This window comes from Lemur catta, chromosome 15 (genome assembly GCF_020740605.2).
Source record: "Lemur catta isolate mLemCat1 chromosome 15, mLemCat1.pri, whole genome shotgun sequence".
Taxonomy (NCBI): domain Eukaryota; kingdom Metazoa; phylum Chordata; class Mammalia; order Primates; family Lemuridae; genus Lemur; species Lemur catta.
In genome coordinates, this window is record NC_059142.1 from 46582970 (window position 1) to 46607405 (window position 24436).

Genomic DNA, 24436 nt, shown 5'->3' on the forward strand with positions numbered 1-24436 from the left:
AGAAATCATTGTATCAAAAAGACACCTGCAATCGTATGTTTATCACAGCACAATTCACAATTGCAAATGTATAATATCAACCTAAGTGCCCATCAACCAAGAAGTGGATAAAGAAAATGTGGTATACATAAACCATAGAATACTACTCAGCCATAAAAAGGGTGAAATAATGTCTTTTATGGCAACTTGGATGGAACTGGAGGTCATTATATGCTAAGTGAAATAATGCAGGAATGGAAAACCAAATACATGTTTTCACTTGTAAGCAGGAGCTAAGCTCCAGAGTATACAGAGTGGTGCTATGGACATTGGAGACTCAGAAGCAGGGAGAGTGGGAGGGGAATGAGGAAAGAAAAACTACGTATTAGGTACAATGTACACTATTCCAGTGACAGGTACTAAAAACCCAGACACCACCACTATATAATTCACCCGTGTAACCAAAAACCACTTGTACCACTAAATCTATTGAAATATAAATTTTTAAATGTAAAAAAAAAAACCCCACATTTTTAGGAATGATTAACTTCCTCCTACATATTTTCAGTATCAGCAATAGTAATGGTAATACTACAGTATTGTCGTTATTATGGTGGTGGTTATGTTGATGATAGTGGTAAGGATGATGTCAATCACGAACCCCCCCTTCCCTGCCCTGAACTCCCCTGAGCAGCATTCAGTTCCGATAACCACCTCCTAGACATTCTCCCCAGATTTCACCCTACACTTAAAATTTCTTCTATGGTTACATTCACTGGCTCTTTTTTTCTCTTTAGGGGCTCTACATATAAATTCTGCCCCAAAGTTCTAGGATGTTTTCTCTCTATTCTTTCTCTATCAACAAATTCATTCATTCCTACAATGTCACCTCTAATTCCTCTGCAGAACAATCCCAACTTTGAACACCTGACCCACCCTAGTTTCTCCCTAAGGGCCAGACTGAATAGACAGTGCTGGACGGATGATCTCTTGGCATCTAGAACCCAACATATTAACATTTCCTCCCAACTCTTATTTACTCCTGATGTAAATGGGACTGAGAGTTTCAGTTGCCCTTTTCCCTTCCTTGCTTCCTATATTGCATCAGTTGTTTCTATGCCTTACATTAATCCTTTCCTCTCTGTTACCATTACCCTAATCCACTACTGCTTCTCTCCTGGACTTTTCCTGGATCTCCTTGGCCCTCTGATCCAGCTGCTTCTTGTATTACCATTGCAGGTAAATCAGCCACATATCTATACAGACCTCATTGTATAACTAACTCCCTTCTCATAGCTTTCAGCTCTTCCCTGCTGCCCAAACAGCTCATCTAGCCTACCTACCCCTGATCTTCCATTTTACCCTATATGTACCTTTAACATCAAGCACAGTAGACTATTTTTATTGCCTAAATATACCACTGTTTTCTTGTATATAAATCTTTGATGACGCTGTTCCTTTTACCAGAATATGGATTGCTTAATTTAATATTTCAGACATGCATCAATTCCAAATAATAATACAATACATAAGATATAGCAGTAGAATGGGTTGCCAAAAATGGAGGTGAAGTTAAGGTTTTCAGAGGAAAGGAAAGAACTAATAGGATGGCTAGGTACACACATGGCTGATTAATGAAGATATCAAAGTTATATAGAATTGGGAGTCTAAGCCTGAAGTTACATTCTGAACTGACACATAAAGGGACAAGAAAACCGACAGATATGTAGACAATGTTAGATATGTTCATCTTCATCTAAATGGTCGATAATTATAAAATTTTGATATATAGACCAGAAAATAATAAGATTATAAAATATCTGTTTTGTTGACTTTTTCATATTTTGATCAGTTGGATTATGACAACCCAAAATAAATTCATTGTAACAAACAGAATTAACTAAAAATGCTACATATTTACATTGTGGGTAGGATTTATGTGCATATATAGATATATAAAGAGAGAGATACATATATACATATACCTACTTGTGTGTGTGTGTTTGTGAGTCTGTGTGTGTGTGTGTGTGTGTGTGTGTATATATATATGGAAGAGAGTGAGAGGAGAGATTATGTTTGGAGCTCATAGGGACATATTCTCTTAGGAAGTGTCAAATCCTTTTTGAAGAGGATATGGTAGAAGATACTTGCATAAGGGGCTAAATTATGCAAGTTTAGGGAACTAACATTCAAAGTCTCCTTTAGGATGGAAAAACATGCACCACATGTACTCGCCATCCAATTGGTACGAACTGATCAACGCTAAGATGTTCACATGGTAGTAATACTCATTGGGTGCCAGTCAGGTGTGGAGTAAACCCACAACTAATGGAAGCAGAGTGCACTCTAAGGGGGAAGGACATACTTGTAGCCCTGGCTTGGGCGAGGCAAATGCATTACGTGTAACCAAAATGTTTGTACCCCCATTATATCCTGAATTAAAAAAATAAAAAAAAAAAACAGTCTCCTTTAGAAGGGTGGCAAAAATAAAGAGAGAGAGAGAGAAAGAAAGAAAAAAAAGAAAGGAAGGAAGGACGGAAAAATAATTCAGTTGGCAGAGGAAGAGAGAAAGAGAGTATCTGAGAAGCTGGACTACACAAATAGAGAGTAGCCAAAGCCAGAGAGGAGAGGTGGGTCGGGTGTTCTTTAGTTCCTTGGAGATGAACTTATGGAAGAAGGAAAGTAAGTTGACTTTACATGAAAGGAAATAAAAGCTAGTAAAGAATTTGAGGGATAGAAATGGGCTATTATTTGTAAAATATTTGAATTTTGCCGTCACCTGTATATGTTTTGTAGGAATGAATGTGTAGCACAGCAGTTTGGATATAGCTCTTAAAATAACTTCTAAATTGTTCTTTAGATAGTATAGGTATTCCTTAGCTATATTTGGATTTTCTTATGTTTTTGTTTCTAAAGTTAATATAATTTGTATGCTTTGCAGATTGGATTTGCAGTTCCCCAAAGTAAAAACAGCAATTTCAAAAGGCTATGTAATAATTTTAATTGTATCAGTAGGTTCTAATTGTCTGGTAACACCCTCGACTGCCACTATCTGCTAGAAAGGCATGGTCTACTCACATCTTATATTATGCGTTTCCATAAAGCTTCCAGAATACTCAGTTGCCATGTATCATCTACTTACCTTACTATAAAGCTCAGAAACCAAAAAAAAAAAAAAAAAACCACATACACAGAAAAAGTGAGAATGACTTATGATGTATGGAGATTATAATGTGGTTTGGGATGTCAGTTTACTATATTTTGAATGCAGTTCCCATTTATTTTGTGCCTTGTATCTGCTTTTCATATTTCTATGCCCAGTTTTCTCCTTCCTGACCCAACATTAGCTAATTCAGCTTGTCATAGGTAATTTCTGGCAGGAATTCAAGCTTCGTCATAGTTCTGTACTGCTGATAAGCACAGCTCTGTGCCCCATTCGGTTCTTGCTTTTGAATGTCACCCACAGCACCCACCTACACAGAGGAGAAGTCCTTTGCACACATCTTCTCTTCAAAAGTGAAAATTAGAGCAGGACCTAGACAGTTCTAACCCAGCTTACTTTCCAGTACTATTTTGGTCACTATTTACATTTGCTGGTGAGAAAGCAGAAAGCTTTTTTCATAGCTCAGAACCCTTTTGCATTCCCACAGCACAGCAGAAATCATACGTTTGTCTGGGCTTTGCCAGTCAGATGGAAGAGGGCGGTAACTACACAATGAGGATGGTGATGCGGGTAGCTCTGTGCTGTTTTACATTATTTCTGCAAGCATTTTTAATATGCCATATATCAAAAGTACTTGGAACTATTCCTGCCTGAGATGTAAGCAATATTAGACATCATTTCTCCAGGCTGCTTTCCACCTGACATATAAATACAGAATACTTCAGTCTCCTCAGAGATCTAAAAGAAGTGGATAAGGAGGTGTTTATTTTTTGTCCTACTATTCATCTTCTGTATATCATATCCATAAATTGTGGAAAAAATTATAATGATTGCCCCATGGGGGCAAGAACCATTAATTTCATGCCCTGATTTTCCTTATTTATGGCACTTCACAAATTGTTGTGTTGAGCATAGTGGGCATTTGATATCTGTCTTTTAAGTGAGTGCAGGGTAGTGGTGAGACTCACTTTCAATATGCCGACTCTCAGATGTTGGCTTGAGGGCAACGCTTTCCCCTGACGAAGCAGAGGAAGGTCACTGGCACGCAGCACTAGACAGACTCTTTGATGCCAATTCAATTGGGCAGTGGGTGTCTCTGGGCTGTGGGGGAAAGTAGTAGTGGAATTTTATTTTTTATTTTGTTTCCACCCTTATACTTTGCCAAAATGTCTTCAGTGAGCACATACTAGTTTGGTAATGAGGCGGAGGGTGGGGGGTGTTGTGTTCAGTCATGTGGTGGTTTGACAATGGAAATGATACCTGAAACATAGCGTTGAATGTGTTTGCCCTGCCAAATGATCATGGATGAACTCCCAGCCCTCTTGCAGTCTTATACTTTATTGCCATTTGTTCATTTTTGTGACTATAGCTGGGGTTGGGGAGGGAGTAGGGGATGAAAATTTATGTTAAAACTGTTTTGACTTCACAAATGTTTTGACTCAGATAAAACTCTGGTGAATTTCCGGAAAGCTTGAGAGTCCTAGCTTAGTCAGCACTATACAGTTAGATAATCCTAACATAGAGTTTCAATAAGAAAAATAATTATAAATATGTAACAAAAGAGAAGTTCTATGGCCCAGTTGTGATAAAATAATAACTAACACCATTGAGTTCTTATGTAATAATCATGACAACCACATGACATAGGTACTATTACTCCTTTATTTACAAATGAGTCAACTGAAGCCCAGAGAAATTTAAGTAACTTGCCCAAAGTCACATGACTAGCAAAGAGTTGGAGCAGAGATTCAAACCCAGGCAGGCGTCCTGGAAAACCTGGATGCTTAATTACTATACCATACATTTGAATGCTTCACCACTGGACTAGCTGACCTCTCTAATGTTAGAAACCCAATATATCACATAGCAATTGAACTTAGTGCCGAAAGATAACTAGCAGAACATTTTCTTAAATGTTTCACTGTGACTTAGGTGGAAACACAGGTTTAAAGAGGCAAATGACTTGCCTAAGGCCACAGTGCTAGTGAGTGAGAAAGCAGGGCTGCAGGTGCAGCTCACCCATCTTTCTGCCAAGCCACGCCCTCTCACCCGGCGATGCCATTATAAGCAGTTGACTGTCATTACATGAACCCATTTGTTTTTTGTCTTATGTCTTGGAAGGATTTAATTAATTTTTAGACAGAAACCCTCAGTTTTCACCTTTTAATGAAGGGTGCTGCTTTGGAGCCCAGCTCATGACAGAGAAGAGCAGCAAGCAGAAGCCTCATTTAGAAAGGAGTAGGAACACAAAGAGCAGGCTGGGGCCTGGGATGGCCAGCACACTTCCTAGATTACCGACAAACCTAGCCCTCTCACCATGCCATACAGCTGTAAGCTGTACCTCGAATGCTCTCTTGCCTTCAGATCATCAGTTTGTCTTACACAAGAACTTTCTTTGGAAAATACCTCCAGGTTTGTGATGAAAGTATCTTTCATGGAACTTCCAACACACAGGTTGGATTGGAAAGAGCTAGGACCATACCTTTTGTGGCAAGGGAATCCAAGGAAATGAAATATTTATTGACAGTTATTTCCTTGCTATCTTATACATATATAAATAGATCATAGATTCATATCTCACCTCATCCCCAAAAGCATTTCAGATAACTTATAGAGATACATATGGTACAACAGGATAAAATTATTAAAATTAACAAGGTAAAGCTAAAAGATAGGAAAATAATATGAAACCAAGAATAGGATTAGTTAACAGAATGCCTGCCATAAAATCCAATAAAACTGCTAAAGTAGGACTGTGTGTTTGGTCTGGGCTTCATAGCAGCTAAAGACAGGAGGAAATCCAGTAAGTTTCAGCAGTCAATGTCCTTAACAGAAACCAAATCAAGTTCTTGGGAGAAGGATAGCTTTTCCTAGCACTGACACCTGAGATGAATTTCAGCTGTAGGACCCTTATGGTGGATGCACTGTATAGGTGCCTCTCACACTTGAATGTACCTGCAGATCACCTGGGAATCTTAGTAAGATGTAGGCTCTGATGCTGTCAGTCTGGGCTAGGGCTCAAGAGCCTCCGACACTACTGGTTTGCAGAGCACACATTGAGTATCAAGGATGTATGCCATGCTTGGGAGTTTGAAATTATTCTATAGGTAGTAAAGAACTATCAAAAATTTTTCAGTAGACAAACCAGGTCATATTTGCATTTTGGAAAGATCATTGATAGCAGTGTAGAAGATAATGGATAGCAAAGAAAGATCAGTAGAAGAAAAACTGTAAGATGTAGCTAATGTTCTTAACGATATTCTTACAAGAAAATCAGCATTAAGTTTCTCAGGGATATTTCTTATAATCCTCCTTAGTGCAGACTGATGGTACACAACCAAAGCACGTACCTCTACATGGACCAGATGATGGTTTTGTCTATGAATTAAATTTCAAATATCTAGGAATCATTGTAATGTATACCTTGCAAATCTTTATTAATACTAGTAGTTCATTAAAGTATTGGAATCAAGCCAAAGATTTGAAGTTTTACTCTCTTGCAAGAACTGGAATTCAGACATCCCAGATCCCTAGTGAGGGGAGATTATTGTTATGTTTGACTTTTATCTGCAGAAGGAAGAGGGTAGTGAAAAGGACTACTGTATCCAGCAGGCAAAGAACAATGTACACAGAGAACTGCAGCAAAGTATTGAAGCTCAGTGATGCAGGGTGAAGACAAATGTTGAGAGATATTCCCAGAGGACAATAAAATATAACAACTAGGAGGGTGACGCAAGGAGACACCTGCATATTTAGTTCAATCTTGTTATCATTGGGGACACTGGTGTGCAAGGCCAGCACCATGACCTGCGGTTCAGGTCCCTGGGTCAAAAGCAAACAGGAAGTAAAAGTACCTTGTTAATAAGTCACAGAATGATTCTCTGGAATCCTTTAGATATATGTTCTGCCTTAGATTAAATTGCTGTTAGGAACCATTGAGGTTTCTGTTGAGAACGACCTAAATGGATTAAGACTTTGTATGCAATTTAAAGTGACTGTAGGACTAGAGTGACCCGAAAAATCAAGGCACCCTTCTGAGTTTTCACCAAGGGGCAAGAGAAGAACTGCCTACACTAAGCAGGATTAAAGGAACAGTAGGAGGCAAGAGAGAGAGAGGCTTTTATGATTATACTCAGTGAGTTCTGCAGGTTCAACATGCCAGTTTCATATGCATAGGGAAAAAAGACATTGTGCTAATAGTGGTTATATCTGAGTGCAAGGATTGTGGAAATTTTATTTTTCTCTTGATGATTTTCTATGTTCCTTCAATTAGCATGTATTATTTTATAATATGAGCTAAAACAGTTTTAAATTGAGCTAAAACAGTTTTAAATTGATATTAGGTCCTAGAAGAGGGTTTAATATACTAGTAGGAGATTGAATGGCCTTAGCTGTTCAGAAGTTGGGCTAACAAGCCATGCTAACAGTACATCAATAGGGAAAAATTTTTAAAAATTAAAAAGTCAAATTTCCTATACCACATCTCTTTCAAGGATACCAGTCATTGTAATGCAATAAAATGAGTTTTGTTGATTTTGAAGAGAAAGAACACTGTATCCTGAGCTTTAAGTGTTTGATTTGTGGCCATTAATTTAAAAGAAGCCATGCTAGCCTTCCAGTTTTAGTTATAGTCATAATTTATTAGTAAAGGAAAGCCTTTGATGAAAAGTTAAGGTTGAACAATTTTTCAACTACACTGTTGAAATTTTGGCTACAATGCCAAGAACCTATCTTGGGTTTTGCTTAAAAATATATTTTTGACTATTCACATCTCTATGTTAAGTGTGCTGGGGTTTTTTAATTCACATTAGTTCTCATACAGTTCATGAAGTTCTGATTTATCTTGCATATTATTATCTTTGATTAAAGTTACTTTGAAACATTTATATTAAGAGTTTTTCTTTATAAAAGACATTTTTCTATTCATTAAACACTACTAGTGCTAAAGGAAGAAATGCTTACATCCCTGACAACAGTAATTATTAATCCAGTAATTAAAAGTTTTAGTCCTTTAAGCCAGTCTTTAAAAAAAATCCAGTTAGAAACTTCTGAAACTTTCATCTTAAAAAAGCCACACAAATCATCAAATTGATGCCTCATTATTTCATCATTAATGTAACTCTTGCTATATACTTGGGAGCATAAATGTTCGTGTTTATTATTGCTCATTCAGATTGGAATTCATAAATAATACAAATTTGTTCTACTCTATCAGTGTATTTTTTTCCCCAGGAGAATGACCTTTTTAATACATTATTCTTTAAACTCTCTCAATGCCAAGAATAGCCCCTTCCCTCATAGAAAATATGGCTAGAGGGAGATATAGACACCAGTCAAATAAAATGATCACACAAATAAATGTAAAAATATGACCCTGCTGGGAGCTACAAAGGAGACGCACATGGTGCTATGGGAGTACGTCATAGCAGACTGATTGGAAAGCTTTCTCTGAGAGAGTGACGTTTAAGCTGAGATCAAAAGAATGTATGAAAGGGATTAAGTGTAAAGTGACAAAATCATGCTCCAGATAGAATAGAATTCACAAAGCTCAGCAGTAGGAAAGAGATGGTACATGTGACAAACTAAGAGGGCCACTGTGGCTATAACCTGAAGAGTGGGTGAGGGTGGTACAAGGTGAAGATGGAAGGGGAGGCAGAGATCACATCAGGCAGTGCCTTAAAGGCCACGTGAGGGATTTTGGTCTTTACTATGCAAGCAGTGGCAGTCTCTGGAATACTCTAGACAGTGGAGGACATGATCAGTATTTGTTGAGCACCTTCTAATGTGCCATGCACTATCTCAAATCCCTGAAATTCAGTGGTGAACAGATCAATTCCTGGCTTTCATAGTTTTCTCATAATGGAGTAAGAGGATAAATAAAGAAAGGTATCATGTGATAATGAGTGTTCAGCAGAGACTTAACATAGGCTATTATAAGGTAAAACCAGGTGGCCAATTTGGGTTGCATGGTCAGGAAAGGCCTCACTGAGGAAGTGATGGATAAGCTGAGACTGGCTACAGAAAGGAGTTAATCATGTGAAGATCATGGAGAAAATATTCGTGAAAGAAGGGAAGTGCTAATACAAGACCCTAAGCTGGTAATGAATTTGGCACGTTCAGAGAACAGTAGAACAGCAAGTGTGGCTGGACCAGAGAGGGCAAAGGGGAGGCTGACACAAGGGAAGTCTGAGAGGTGATTGGAAGCCAGGTCTTGTAAGACCTTACAGGCATATGAGGTGCTTAAATAGTATAAGTATAATGTAAGCCATTGAGAACGTTAAGCAGTAAGAGGCACGAATGGATGGGGCTGGCTACTGTATGTAAAATGTATGGGGAGGAAATGAAGGGGGACTCCCAGGCTATTGGAGTAGTCTTTAGGTGAAAGATGGCCATGACTTGGACCAGGGAGGTAGCACTAGAGAGGGAGAGAAGTGAGTGGATTATGCACAGTTTTCAGGTTTTTCTTTGTAAAAGACTTTGTTTTCCATCCATCATGTACCACTCCTAGTGAAAATTGGATGTGGCAAGGGAAAGTGAGGAAAAGAAAGGATTCAATGATAACTCCTAGATATGCCTTCTGAAATGCACAGCTGCTCTATGAAGATTAGACTGAGGGGAGCCACAGGAATGAGTGGAGACCAGATAGGAGGCTCTGACGATATAATCTGAGAATGTGAGTAAAAAGGGCATGGAGTGGACGAAATCAAACAGTGTTTAAAAGATTGAATCCACATCTGCAGGGCTTAGTGGCAAAAACGCAGGCTCTATGGGAGGTAACGGGAATAGAGGCAAGTTGTTCAAGGATATGTGCTGAGTTTTTACCTTGGCTAATTTGTGGGTTGCGGATGATGATGCTGTTCATGAAGGTAGAGAAAACTTGAAGATGATAAGGAATATTGCTCTGGCAGCAGTCAATTGGAATGAAGAGAACTGTGAGTGTGGTCATAGTCTGGATGAGAATAGATGAGGGCAGCAGCAGTAGGGCTGAAGAGGAGAAATATTTAGAAGGCAGGTAAATGGTTGTATGGGAGGGAGGGGTAGAGAAAATTCCTGGGTGTTCTCAAGGTTCCTGATTTGGATAACTGGGTGAAAATGAGTTCCATTCATCTAGATCTAAATATATAGGAAGATAAACAGGTTTAGGCAAAGGGGTGAGTGGAAGGTTAAGGGAAGAAAGTGGGAGAACTGATAATATGTCCAGTGTGAACCGGCTAAGCCTGGGACATGCGTTGTAAATGTGTAGAAAGCAATTGTGTATATCTTTCTTGATTTTAGGCATCGCACACAAGCCCCTCTTCTTTTCTCCAGGTTAAGTGTAACTTCAGTCTGGAATTCAAGGCCTCTGTGCTCTGACCTCCCTTTTCAGGACTGCCCCCTTCATGTATCCCAGGTCCTACTCCATGGACTGCATACTGTTTGCTGAGCACACCCCAGTTTCCTCATATTTACTCTTGCAAAAGCTCTTCCTTTGGCAGACGATTCTCCCTTTCCACCTTTTGCCTGTCACATTTAGAGTTATTATTCAAGGCTTTTCCCAAATGCCACTTCCTGCCTGAAGACTTGCCTGATCTCTTTGTGTTTTCCCCCAAGTCTTTTACTGTATATAGGGCTTGTGTTTTGGTTTTATTATGAAAAATTTCAAACATACCCCAAATGGAATAGTACTGAGTTCCTGTATACCCATCACTGACTTTCAACAACTATCAAGACTTAGCCACATTTACTTTATCTTTTCTCCCTTTTTCTTTGCTAAAATCCTTTAAAGCAAATTCTAGGTATGTCATTTTACCCTATGTATTACAGAATGCCTCTCAGAAAACATAGACATTGTCCTACACAGTCACATAGTCATAGGGCCATTGTCATAGCTAAGAAAACTCACAATTATTTTTTAGTATCATCTAATACTTGCTTCTGAATTAGGTATCCCGAGTTGACTTTGAAGTGCCATTTTATAGTTGATTTGTCTGATTCAAGATCCAAACATTACATTCGGTTGTTAGATCTCTTATGTCTTTTTAAGGCAGACCCTTCCTCACTTTTTCCCATGTCATTGACTTCTTGCAGAAACCAAGTCAGTTGTCCTGTAGAATGTCCCACATTCAGGATTTATCTGCTTGCTTCCTTATGGTGTCATGAGATGTCTTCCTCTGTCCTTCCCTTTTCCTTTTGTTCTCTCAATTGAACACTTAGGACACTTACTGTGCCCTCCTGCTTTTTATCTTTGTCACATGTCTTCTGTGATAATATAAGCCCCTTAAAAGGTGAGACCATGTCTTACCCAGCTTTGGACATTCTATGTTACGTCTAATACATTGTATGGACTCAAAAAATATTCAATTGAATTATCTAGAAAAAGTTTTGATTCGTCTTGCCAACATATGAACTGGAGCTTATTCTCAATGTGAAAAAAATTTACATTAGGAATTAAGTTGCCAGAGAAATCTTTTCAATAATGTGGGTCACTATTTCCTCATTTGCACTGAAAGAATTACAGCCTTAAGTTTAAGGTGGCACATTCTTATATCTGGAAATTCTTACAATTTGGAGCATTATAAAAACTTAAATAAAATTCCCAGGTCCCCTGCATTCTCTCTAGTTTCATATAGAAGTGATTTCAGAAATTAACTCTTTTGTGCATTCAGCATGAAAACTAGGTCACTAATCATTTTTCTGATCAGGAGAACTGAATTTTGCTTAGTAGTTCAGAAATCAAACTGAAAGGCTGACTATAAAAACACCGTCACGTGTATGCTTTGTTGTTGATAACTAACTGCAATCCAAGCTTTAATAACTAGAAAGGAGTGGAAGAAACTTCAAAAGATTGCATGATAAATGTTTTTGACAATGTGTCAGCTGAACATTAAACAGGATCTTTGTAAATCCTCTCATTCTAAGTGGTTTAAATGGAAAGTTTTAAACTTCTTCCTTCATAAGTATTGGCTCCAGATATCACAGTATCCTAAGGTTAAAAAAAGAAAAACACTTTATCTGGCATATATTGCTTCCCTCCCCTGTATGAACGTGGGAAACAGGCTCACCTGAGGAGCTCTACCTCCACATCTTGTGCGTTTCCTCCTTCATCATCAAAGAATGTACCATCATGATGTTGGAATGGCTGCCATTACAACCTGATATGACCATGTACACACAATTAGGGAAATACCAATGAGTAAATTAAAAAGTAGTAATACTTCCCTAATGCCATTTTCCAGATTGTCTCATAATGAGTATACTGTTCGTCCTCACAGGGATAAAATTAGGTCTCGTAGAACTGGATAGTACAAAAGAAATATTTGTGTGTGTGTATGTGTGTGTGCATTTTAGCGTTTCAAGAGAAAATGCTTAAAACAAGGAAAGTTTCTTCCCAGATGTATTAGTTTCTTAGGGCTGCCATAACAAAGAACCAAAATCTGGGTGGCTTGAAACAACAGAAAGCCATTGTCTCATAGTCCTGGGGGCCAGACATCTGAATTCAAGGTGTGGACAGGGCTGTGGTCCCTCTGAAAGCTCTGGGGAAGAATCCTTCCTTGTCTTTTAGCTTCTGCTATTTCCCAGCAATCCTTGGCATTCCTTGGCCTGTAGGTGTCTCTCCAATCTCTGCCTCTGTCGTCACGTGGCTGGCCTCTTCCTTTGTGTCTCCTCTTCTTGTAAGAACACCTGTCATATTGGATTAAGGGCCTTCTACTCCAATATGACCTCATTTAACTACATGTGCAAGGACCATATTTCCAAATAAGTACTGGGGGTTAGGACTTCAACATATCTTTTTGGAGGATATAATTCAACCCATAACTTTGTGTAATACCCTTCAGTTTTAGCACCACACTCTAATAGGGAGGCCATTGGAATCATCATTATTGTTCAATCTGTGACACACAGAAACTTATTTTTCCTCTTGCTTTTCATACATTTGAATTCATTATATTAAAGACTAAATATATTAAAAGCAAATCCAGAGCATTTGGGGTCACTGAAGGCTTTTGAAGGATGGAAGCAATAGCATTCTAGAGGAGATGAAGAAAAGACTTGCAGAGCTCACAGGGCAGTGTGGAGCTGCGCCTGCTGGTGGCACAAGGTGGAGGCTCAGAGGCAGGAGAGGCAGGTGCCCAGGCAGCTGCAGGGATCACTCTGAACTGGGGCCACTTCCTCACTGCAGCACTTTGCGCCTGGGCAGCCTTGAGCAGCCTTGGGGAGCCTTAGCTGCTTCTTATTCAGAGGGATATTATGAAAGGAGGTGGAGTAGTGAAAGCCCCAGCACAGTGCCCAACACAGGGGAACTAGCTTCGAGTTAGTACGGCAGTCCCCGCTTACCCATGGGATACGTCCCAAGACCCCCAGTGGATGCCTGAAACCTCAGACAGTACTGAACCTTATGTACACCGTTTTTTCTATATATACACCTATCTATGATAAAGTTTAATTTATAAATTAGGCACAGTAAGAGATTAACAACAGTAACTAATAATAGAATAATTATAACAATATACTATAATAAAAGTTATGTTAATGTGGTCTTTCTCTCTCTCAGATATCTTATTGTGCAGTTCTGAGAGTCTCGTAGTCATTCTCTAGACCTCCTTCTCTCAAACCTGGCACAGGCTTTCCTTACCAAGCCCCACAGTCTGTCTCGTGGCTCTGCTGCCCTCCCTCTGCGTGCACCCCTGGGCCCATCATTTCTCACCATCTCTTGTCCAAACCGGGGCTCATCTCCCATGTGCTCCTTGCAGTGGCCTCCTGTTGGTCTCCCTGCTGTGGCACAGGGAACACCTGAGGCAGATTTTCCTGCACATTTTACTACATGGTGTGTAAAATTATGCTTTTTAATTATTTGTATTTTTTAGAGTTTCAGACCATTTGTCACAGACTGAAATTTGAATGCATTATGCCTCATTCTGTATTCCCTCTGCTGGCCCTGCACACCTTACTGTTCCACACCACATGCCTTTCCATCTGTGGCTGACTCTGTGGGGCCCACGCTTCTCTCCTGGAAAACATTCTACAGCTCACATGTCACCTCCTCCAGAAAGTTCTCTCTGTCCATACTTTCCCTGGCTCGTGCTGCTTTCCTCATATCAATCACAATGCTTGGCAAGACTTCTCTTTAGCACTGTTTACGTGGCATTATAATCATTCTTTATAAGTTTGTCATAAACATTAGATTAGATGTTTTTTGAGGGTAATGTTTAGCACAGTGCCTGATACATGCTGTGCCCAAATTATAGAAATACTTACATTAATTTATGAAATTTATTAATTATCTAAAGGAGACAATGTGTAGAGAGAAAACTGGAGAGACAAGAACTTAGTTTGGGAAATATCCACAACTGGAAAGGGAGAAGAGGAGGAAGGGCAGAAAGCTTGCAGGAAGAAGGAGGAGGACAAGTACGATTTTGTGGTGTCAAAGGATTTCTGGAAGCAGAGAGTTCTAACAGTGCCCAATCCAAAAGAGAGATCCAAGAGAATGAAGAGGTAGAAAAGGCTCCTGGATTGGCAATAAAAGGATCAATGCTGACTTTGCAGGGAACAAGTTTCATAAAGTGTTGGAAACCAAAATCAGGTTACTGATGAGGAAGGAGTCAGCTGATAGAGGGGAGAAATATGGGTAATGGAGTAAAACACTTGAGAAATGTGGCCATCAAAAACAAACAGCCAGGCATGGTGGCACATGACTGTAGTCCCAGCTACTCAGGAGGCCGAGGTGGGAGGATTGCTTGAGCCCAGGAGTTCTAGAACAGCCTGGGCAACATAGTAAGACCCTGTCTCTTAAAAAAGAAAGAAAGAGAGGAAGGAATGAGCAAATGAAAGAAATGTGTCCATCATAGAATAAAAGAATATAAAGGTTGAAGGAACCATAGAAGTGTCTCGTCCATCCTCTCATACATGTGAAAAGCAAGGAGACCAGTTTCTAGAGAGGCGGCAGGGTGAAGATGGTATGCCAGTGTAGACAGTGAGAGGAACTCAGCAAAGTCCCCTTTGGAACCCCTTGGAATTTGGAAAAAGAACACTGATAGAGGTGTTATCCTGAGGAAACAAGAAGGGACACCACATCTGACACTTGAAGGAGCAGGCTGGGTAAAACTCAAGTTATTTTTCTCTAGGGACAGAGTAAGAGGAAATGTAGTTTGAGTTGGGGGAAATCTGAGAAATTTTAGTGGGAATACCCCAACTGTTTTAAATGAAAGGCAACTTGATTTTTATATAATTGGATAGTGTTACCAGTAAATATTGATTACCATAGTGTAAATAACATTTTACCAAGCATTTCAGAGATGACTTTAAAAATATGGGAGGAAAAATTGTTGTCTTTATGAAGCTCATAGTCTAAAATGAGAAAAAAGATGAATTCACAAAACCGAGATGTAAATATATTATAATATAGGGGACATAATGACTTAATGAGAAATAATGAGTTTTCTCTAATCTAGATTTGAAATGTTTCATGGAAGAAATGAATCTTGACTTCAGCTTTAATGGAAGAGAAATTCATGGTTTGTTGGAGGGATTTGGAGTGATGCTGCGGGCTCAAGGGACGGCATGTGTGAATGATTAGCCTTTGTAAGAAAATCAAAATTTAAATGAATGACTTATGGGTCCTCCCTCTTCCCTGGGCTTGCACAGAAGAGGGGTGGTCTGTGAGGATTAAACAGTTTACACTCTGTTCTGCAGAGACTGAACTCAAGTTTGAGTAGTTATCCCACTGGCCAGATGAGGAAATCCCTCTGTGATCTTGAAAAATCCTAGCTGTGGTTCTTGAACTTGATCCTAGATTTCCACCACCCGAGATAAGAACTTGTTCACAAGTGAAACTGTCTGAAGCGACAGAGGGAGGAAAATGTGCTTTGAATTTCCTGAGTAGCAATAGACTGGCTCCTTTAAGATGAGATGTGGGTAACGTCAGGATGGTCTTTTGTGTGAGGGAGACATGAATAAGGTGCGTTAGGAGATTCCAGCTTCCTTAGATCATCAAAGTCTTGCAATAACATGATTTCTTTTCCTGGAACCTCTGTTCATACCAGGAAACACTAACTTTTTAAAAAGTGCGTTTTTAGGACTTTTAAAGGAAGTCCTTTAAGAATTTTAAAGGACTGAAAATAGGTGAGAGGGGGGGGGGAGAAGAAAAGCGAAAAAAAGTAAAACCTTTCTTATTCTTTAGAGAAACACTGCTCCAGTTTTTTGTGTTGGCCATGATGTTTTTGCCTTTTCTGTTGAATCAAGTAGCCTAGTAAGTACTATAGCAATAGCTCATATCAACGTGCAATTTCTCCTACATGTGGTTTTTTGCAACAACTGTGAGTTTTTCACCTGAAAGGAATTTTGGAGTATGTGAAGAATAACATATGTATTAGGTTAAAACTCCCACAGATCTCCTTTTCTTCACATCAGTATCAGAAACGAGACTGAATTGTGAGGGTTTAAAGAAAGGGTGCTTGCTTGGAATGTGAAAAAAATTAAAAACCTGAATGTAAGCCATAAAAAAAAATTATACAGTTGTGTTGTGAATACATTTGTGGCCCCTGTGGTAACCGTGGCTCGGCTTTCTTCAGATCTGTAGCATGAACCCGTTTTCCATTACTGTAGAATCACTAATAAAACTTTTTTTATGGTTTGTTATTCATCCTGCATAGGTCTGAATGAAGAAATCACTTTAAAAGAAATCTTGAGTGGCATTTCAGTTGAAGAAGACTTGTTACTTTTGTTAGTAGATTTAGCCTATTTAAAAATAATAATAAAACAGGAACTGTAGTGGCCTCTGTAAATAGCCAGTGAGACCACCCAGTAAAAGTGTCACACTGCCATTGTGTCATCTTCCACAGCCCCAGAGTTATATCCCCTATGTGGATGACAGTGCTTGGTCTTCTTGCTTTGTCCTAGTCGTTTAAGATGTGATTTAAAAAAGAAAAAAAAAAGAATTCTATAAATCTGACATGAAAATATAGTGATATTTTATTGCTTTTGTTTGTATTTACCTTAGCCTTTAGTTCGCAGTAGTAGAAAGAAAGCCATTTACCACTTTTGTGTCAATTTACATGTCAGAGAAAAACCTACTCATCAGAAATATTATCATTACCATTTATAGCCTGAATAGGAGCAATGCTGCTTAAACCAGTGTGAGCATATTAAAAAGATAATTAAGGTTTAAACGAGAGTCACCCTTATTTCACCTTTATAATTAGTGTCTGTTCACAGTAGTCACAGATCAGGTGTCATTTCTGTTTGGTGGATCAAGCAACCAGTGGAAGAGAGGTTTATGTCAAGATTTTATAACCTGAACAGATATTTTATGACAAATTTTAAAATCATCTTACATGTTTTAAATGGAAAACAGACCATTACCATTAAAAAATAAACCTTGAATTTCACTGTACATAAATTATACCTCAATAAAAATATAAATAAGCCTTCCCTTTCCAGTATCTTCTCCTTCAGTCAAAATATGTACAGCCCACTCTCTGCTTTCTTCATTTTACGTCCAGGACCTTCACGGGGAAATCCTCCCACATCCCTCCTACCCTTTGAATGATGAATGAATCATCTGTTTTCTCTGAAGTAAGATGGTAAATTCAAACCTCATGAAAGGAAGGATATGGTGACTTCATTTTTTTAAGTGGGGAAAGCTTTTAAAAAAATTTTCTTTTACTTTTTATTATGGAAACTTTCAAACATACACAAAAGGAGGGAGAAGAATATGCAGAACCACCGTCTACCCATCATCCCACTTCAACAGTTTTCAACAATTTACTGGAGTGATTTCTTTTTGGCAGCATCTTTAGTATAAATACTCTGGTTTTTTGTTCCTGTTAAACTCCTCAGCTATGCAGAGCTTGCAGCTAGCAAGGCCCCCTCTGCATGTCACCCAGTGGAGGCTCATCTGCTTCCTTGTTTCATGGCCACAGACTTTACCCTAAGTCCTCAAAATCCATGACCTTGCCAACATCAGTTGTATTATTTATATAGGGCAAAAATTGAATTCACATTCTTTTGCTTACCCTTGGATTAATACAGTTCCTTTAAATAACAGAGCAGCATAACATTCAAGGTTCCCACTTCCCAGAGGACATGTGGGAGAACCTGTGGGACATTTACCCTGTGCTCCTCAGTATGGGGCAGGCCCGGAAGAATATGCCCACAGGCCTTGTGATGATTTGTGAAAGGCAATGTACAGCGTTTTGCCAAGACTGGCAGCACAGAATGAGGCAGAATAGAAGTGTCAAACACTCAATAAGTGTCCCAACTCAGTGAGAACTGGTTTGAAAACTCTTTAAAGGAGGAGATGGGCACAGTTCTACAAGCTGTGTAACAGAAAATGGGTAAGAGAATGTGCCTGTAGAGTTGACTCTGCTATGACAATGTTTTCAGAACAACTGATTCAGGGGAAGGGTGACTTTTACACTGTTGATGATTCTGTTTTGGTTTGCAAGTGAATTTTTTCAAATTTCTCATACCTGGGGTTTTGATAAAGATGAGAAAGAAGAGTTTGAAATTGTATTGTCTGGTAAGAACATGGAGTACAGATATTCTGAGTTATGAACTCGAGATGAATTTGTGTGTTTAGACGGCCTATTGGGAAAAGGGTAGTGAGGTCACAGCTCTCAGATGCCAAAGTGGAGCTGGCTAAGAGGTGGACCAAAGACAAGTTTAGAAATCTCTAGAAAGACCTCTGGTCTTGCTACGGTACTAAGTCAGAAAGTTTCTCTCTGTCATGTGCCTTGTACACTAGGAATGTTTTTATTACACCTTTTTTATTATACATTCTAACACGGTATTTCTCTCTTCCAATAAAGTTTTCCTTTATTGAATAACTTTTAAGCACTTTGTAATTGGAATGAACCTATGTTTCATTTTTTCATTATTAAAAGGCACATATCTGCCATCACTTTATGTTTGTTTAATTGACTCAGGACAAAAGAAACCTTTGGTCTTTAATAAGACTATACATAATTCTTTAATTCATGGTTTCACAAGTTAGGGAGTGGCTTGCTCTGAATTGTGTTTATAAATTTTATGAAAATAGCATTGACTATTATACTTTTTTTTTTTTGCTAGCCAGCAGAAAAGCCCTAGTACCGTCACAGGTGCCATTCAGTGGCACATTAGCTAGCAAGTCCTTTTCCTCAGCCTGAAGAGCCCAGTAACATGTAAAATCTTTCACGCTTTAATGTGTTCTCATTATTTTAATATTGTAAACAAACAAATCAAATTATGCTGTAACCCTCTCCCTTTTAAAGAGTCTAGTGTACCCTCATTGTTCTTGTAAAGCTTATTATGTCATTTACATTTTTCTTCTGGAAAGTGTCATTCTTTGTTCCCAGCCAGCACAAAGCACTCTGAAAGTCAGGAGCAGCGTAGCTTCCCACAGCAAGCTGACTAACAGGGTATTTAAAGGCAGATTTAATTGGGAAAAAAGAACTGTCTTTCAGTAATGATGCAAGCTAGCACAGCAGAGCTGAGAGATGAGGAATAACTTTGCAGAACAAAGGATTTAACTGTTCAAGTTGGGTTTTTAAAAATATTTTTGACCCAATGTTGGACATTCCGTTCTTTAATTATCTTAGGCTTTTCTCAGGAATAAACTAAAAGTTGTGATTTTTTTGTGTGTCAAATGTCAAATTTAAAGGTTTTTAAATAGAAAGGCCACAACTTAAAAGAAAGTTCCCAGTTGTCCTTATTGAGTAATTGTGGTCATTTTCACATAGTTCCTATGTCAGATTCTGAGGTTGGAACTCTAATAACCTAATAATTATTTTAGAATAGAAAGCAAAGACCAGCTGCCAGTATAAACTGTCATTTTCCTTTCATGTAGTACATTTTAACTTTCTTGAAAGTGGAATATTATCTGGTTACTTTTCAACTTTTTAAATTGATTTTAATAGATAATAGAAGTAATTTCTAGACATAAATGTTTTCTGTGATTAACCTTAGATCACGTTTTACATCTGTAAACTATGAAAAATTTTTTAAAGTCCTACCTTTTTGAAAAGCAAATATAATTTCAATTCTATTTTAATAATATTGATAATATAAGGCAGACTTAATAATCTCTTCACCATGTAAAATATGGAAAAAGGATCAGGTCTAATTATGTTATCCTGGCCTCTTTGAAACTTTCTTCAGCTAGATTTCCATAATACGTACTCACTTCCCTCAGTCGCCTCCTACCCATCTGGATTTTCATCAGCTTTCTTGGCCTCCGCCTCCTCCTCTGACTGGTTTGAAGTGTGGGCATCACCCAAAGGGCAGATTTTAGAACCTCTTCTCATTTTACTTACTTCCTTAAGGAAGTTTCCCCATCTGCATCTCTGTCCGAAAGCACTCGTCACTGTTCAGACCCACCTTTGCAACATGATGTGCTAAACCGGTGTCTTAGTTGGCTCAGACTGCTGTAAAAAAGTGCCATAGACTGGGTGGCCTGTAAACACACAAATTCATTTCCCACAATTCTGAAGCCGGGACATCCAAGATCAAGGCACCGGTAGATTCGGTGTCTGGTGAGGGACTGCCCAATTCCTGCTTCGTAAACAGCCATCTTTTTGCTGCATCCTCATGTGGTAGAAGGGCCAAGGGACTTCTCTCAGGGCTCTTTTATAAGGGCACGAATCTCATTCACAAGGGCTTCGCCTCCCAAAGCTCCCACCTCCTGATAACCTTGAGGGTTAGGATTTCAATAAATAAATTTGGGGGAGACCCAAACGTTCAGACTATAGCAGTAGGTCCTCCTCGAAGTTCCACCAGCACTTTAAACCCATCACGTCAAAACCCACACTGCCCCCCTGCTGCTGACTTGCCCGTCTCTCACTATCCTCTGGTCACTCAGCATCAAGGCCCCGTGTGATCTTGGGTCCCTCTTTTCCCTGATCCCCCGTTAACGGGTCTACCACATCTGTCCCGTTCTCCATGTCCACTGCCCTCTTGCAAGGCCTCATTCTCTTTGTGGCCTTCACTTTTGCAGAAGCCTCATTCTTAACCCCTCGAATTCACTGGGCAGAATTATTTCCTCAAAATTCAAGGGAAAAACACAACTGGGCATGGAACATGGCCAGCTGCTTATGTGGAATGAGGAAAAAATTTAGCTTCTGGCCTTGGCATTTGGCAGGTAACAAGTGACCGTGGTGAAAACTGACTTGGGAGAGTAGTGAGGGCAGGAGTTGGTTATAACGGGGTGCCAAGAGGAGGGGGAGGACGTGGGACCCTGAGTGTGGCACTCTCTGGGGCCTGCTCTGAAGGGGAGGATGGAGACAACCAGGAGGTAGGGAATAACATTTTAAGACAAGGGAGATGTGTGTCTTTTTTTTTTTTCTGTGAAATAAAACTAATAACAAAAATTAAAGCAATATTTTTCTTTATTGTAACAGAAGCCAGATAATATATTATTATCAATAATAATATATTAGTATAATATGTATGTATATATTCAGAGATAGATATAGGTATTTGGAAGATATATTTTTATATTCTGTATTTCAAGACACATAATAACCTTTGGTTAAGTGTGCCATATTAAGGACCATCGTAAGCCCTGATGACTAAATGTCCTCACAGAGTAGAGTTCAAATCAATGTTTATGAGTTCCTTCCACAAACACGAATTCAGTGTCACCTGTGTGCCGGGCACTGAGCTGGCTTGGCACTGGGCTTGCAGAGATAAGGAGGGAGAGCCTTGGCTGCAGTTGCTCTCAATCTCTCACAAACATGCACATTAATTCTCTTACACACTAGGTGGATAAAAGCCCAGAGGAGTCCATGCTTAGCTTTTGGCGTAGGTTGAGGAGAGAACACCACTGAGCAGGTAGGTGGGGCGGGTGCTTCCAGGCAAAGAAAAGAGAAAATAAGTATAGAGTGACAAAGAGGCAGCATGGAGTAGCACAACATGTTGAATTTAAAGCAAGAGAAATGTGTTAAAATTCCAGGGGGATAGATGTGACACCTTACTACTGGCCACGTGGACTTGAGCAAGCTACCTAACCACACTGAGCCTCACTTACGTCCTCTCTAACATGGATGAAATAACCCTGCTGCACAAGATTGTCGTGAGGGTTAAAAATAAAATCCACTCAGTGGATGATAGCTCCTGTTGTTACTGCTAGTAACAGTGACATCAGCATGACGCACCAAGGCTTGCTGCGGCTCAGCATGGTGGCGCACACGCCAGCGGGTGAAGGTCCTGGTGTGCCACGCCCAGGAGTCTGAGCTGCATCTCAGGGATGCTGGAGTGTTGTCTAAGCATTTCAGTGGGGGAGTAACATAATCAGACTTAGGTTTAAGAAGATCACTCTGACAGCGGTGAGGATGGATTAGAGAGCACGAAAGAGTAGGGGCAGAAAAGCGTGGATGAATGTTCTTCCCAATACAGTAATCGTTACTTTCCCCGATTATGCCATAGGGGGAGCTGATAAGATCCTATTTATTGCTAGATATTAAAAGAAAAAAATGCTACTTGGTCAACAAGCATAGGAATAATTGCATTCATCTTTTAGGAAAAAGACCACAATAACAGAATTATAGATAAGTAAAAGAATTGAGAGATTTCCAAGCTCACCTTCAGACCTGGTTGAACTGTGGATTTATCAGAAATCCTAGAGCATTTAATTTAAGCTCATTCTCAAGCCATTTCACTTTTTAAACTACTTCTTAGCCTGGGGTCTATCCACAGATGTGCTTCAGGCAGTCTATGAACTCCCTAAAATCAGAGGAAAAATCATAAGCATATGTTTCTTTTCCCATCTAGGGAGTAACTACATAGCTTTCTTCAGATGCTCAAAAGGGTCTAGAACCACCCAAAAGTTTAAGAACCACTATGTCTATACATAAAGAAGACTGGCATTGCATTGGAAGAATTTGTAGTGGACTCTAGCTTAGACATTTTGTCTGAGCACCAGAGTCTCCACTTGGATGTATAATGGGCATTTTGAACTTGACCCATCCCAGGCTGAGCCCCAGCTCTTCTCCCCAACACCCGCTCCTTCCTCACCCTTCCCATCTCTCTGAATGCCACTGGAGTCTTCTGGCTGCCCAGGCCGAAGTCTTTGGGGTCCTCTTTTTTTCTTACTCTCTGCTCCCACTCCCTCAGGGCTGTCACCTCTGTCTCAGAATATATGTGGGACCTGGCCCTACCCTCATCAACTGCTGCCACCCGGCCCAGTTCTCCACCGTCCCGTTCCCAGCTTGTTGCAGTGGACTCTGACCTGCTCCCCGGCATCTGCCATGCTGCTCAGTCTGCTCTTCAGACAGCAGCCAGACAGCACCTGCTCACGGCCCTCCAGCAGCTTCCCACCTCCCACGGGTAGAATCTGGAGTCTTTCACCCATAAGACTCCACATGACCTGATGTGACTCGATCCCGTTATGTCCCCGACCTCATTGCTCCCTCTTTGCTCCCTCTCCACACCGACTTCTGTGGCTTCCACTGATGTGCCATCTCAGGGTCTTCCACACGTGGTGGCCCCTGCTTGGAAGGCTCTTTTTGCAGATATCCGTGTCACTTACTCTCTCTTCCCCTTCAGATCTTTGCCCATTTAGGCCTTCTTGGACCATCTGTTTAAAATTTTAACACTCTGCCCTCACCCTATTCCAGAATGTCCTGCTTCCCTGTTGCATTTTTCTTCTCTGCTCATCACTGATATATGTGATACTTACTGTTTGCTGCTTATTGTTACATTATAAGATACTCATCGTTAATGTCGTGATTCTTTTCCTTTCTTTTCCTTTCTTTTTCTTTTTTCTTCTTTTTTATTTTTTTATTTTTGGTCTGTTTTCTTTCACTGCTATTATCTAGAGTACCTATTGCAATTGTTTTTTTGTTTGTTTGTTTGTTTGTTTAAGACACAGAGTCTCACTCTGTCATTCAGGCTGGAGTGCAGTGGCACAATTGTAGCTCACTGTAGCCTGGAAATCCTGGGCTCAAGCAATCCTCCTGCCTCAGCCTTCTGAGTAGCTGGGACTATAAGTGTGCACCACCATGCCTGACTAATTGATTTCTTATTTTTTTATTTTTGTAGAGTTGGGGTTTTGCCATGTTGCCCAAGCTGGAGGCTGGTCTCAAACTCCTGGGCTCAAACAATTCTCCCACCTCAGCCTCCCAAAGTGCTGGGATTACAGGAGTGAGCCACTAGGCCTGGCCTGCGATTCATGACATAGCTCACTAATACTGACTGGATGAATTATGTTTTGAGAATCTATCTGGCACCTTAGCTGTTACCAACCCATGAATTCCGCTCACTGTAACTTTCCATGTAGTATATCTATAATTGCACTTAATTGAATGGATCCTGTTTCTTTTCTAGTTCACCTCTTTACTT

General features: G+C 39.7%; 1 protein-coding gene across 6 annotated transcripts in view; it reads left to right on the forward strand.

Moving 5' to 3' along the window:
• Positions 1–24436, forward strand: part of CEP112 (centrosomal protein 112) — a 359225-nt gene that overhangs the window by 294027 nt on the left and 40762 nt on the right. The gene's annotated exons all lie outside the window — the stretch shown is intronic.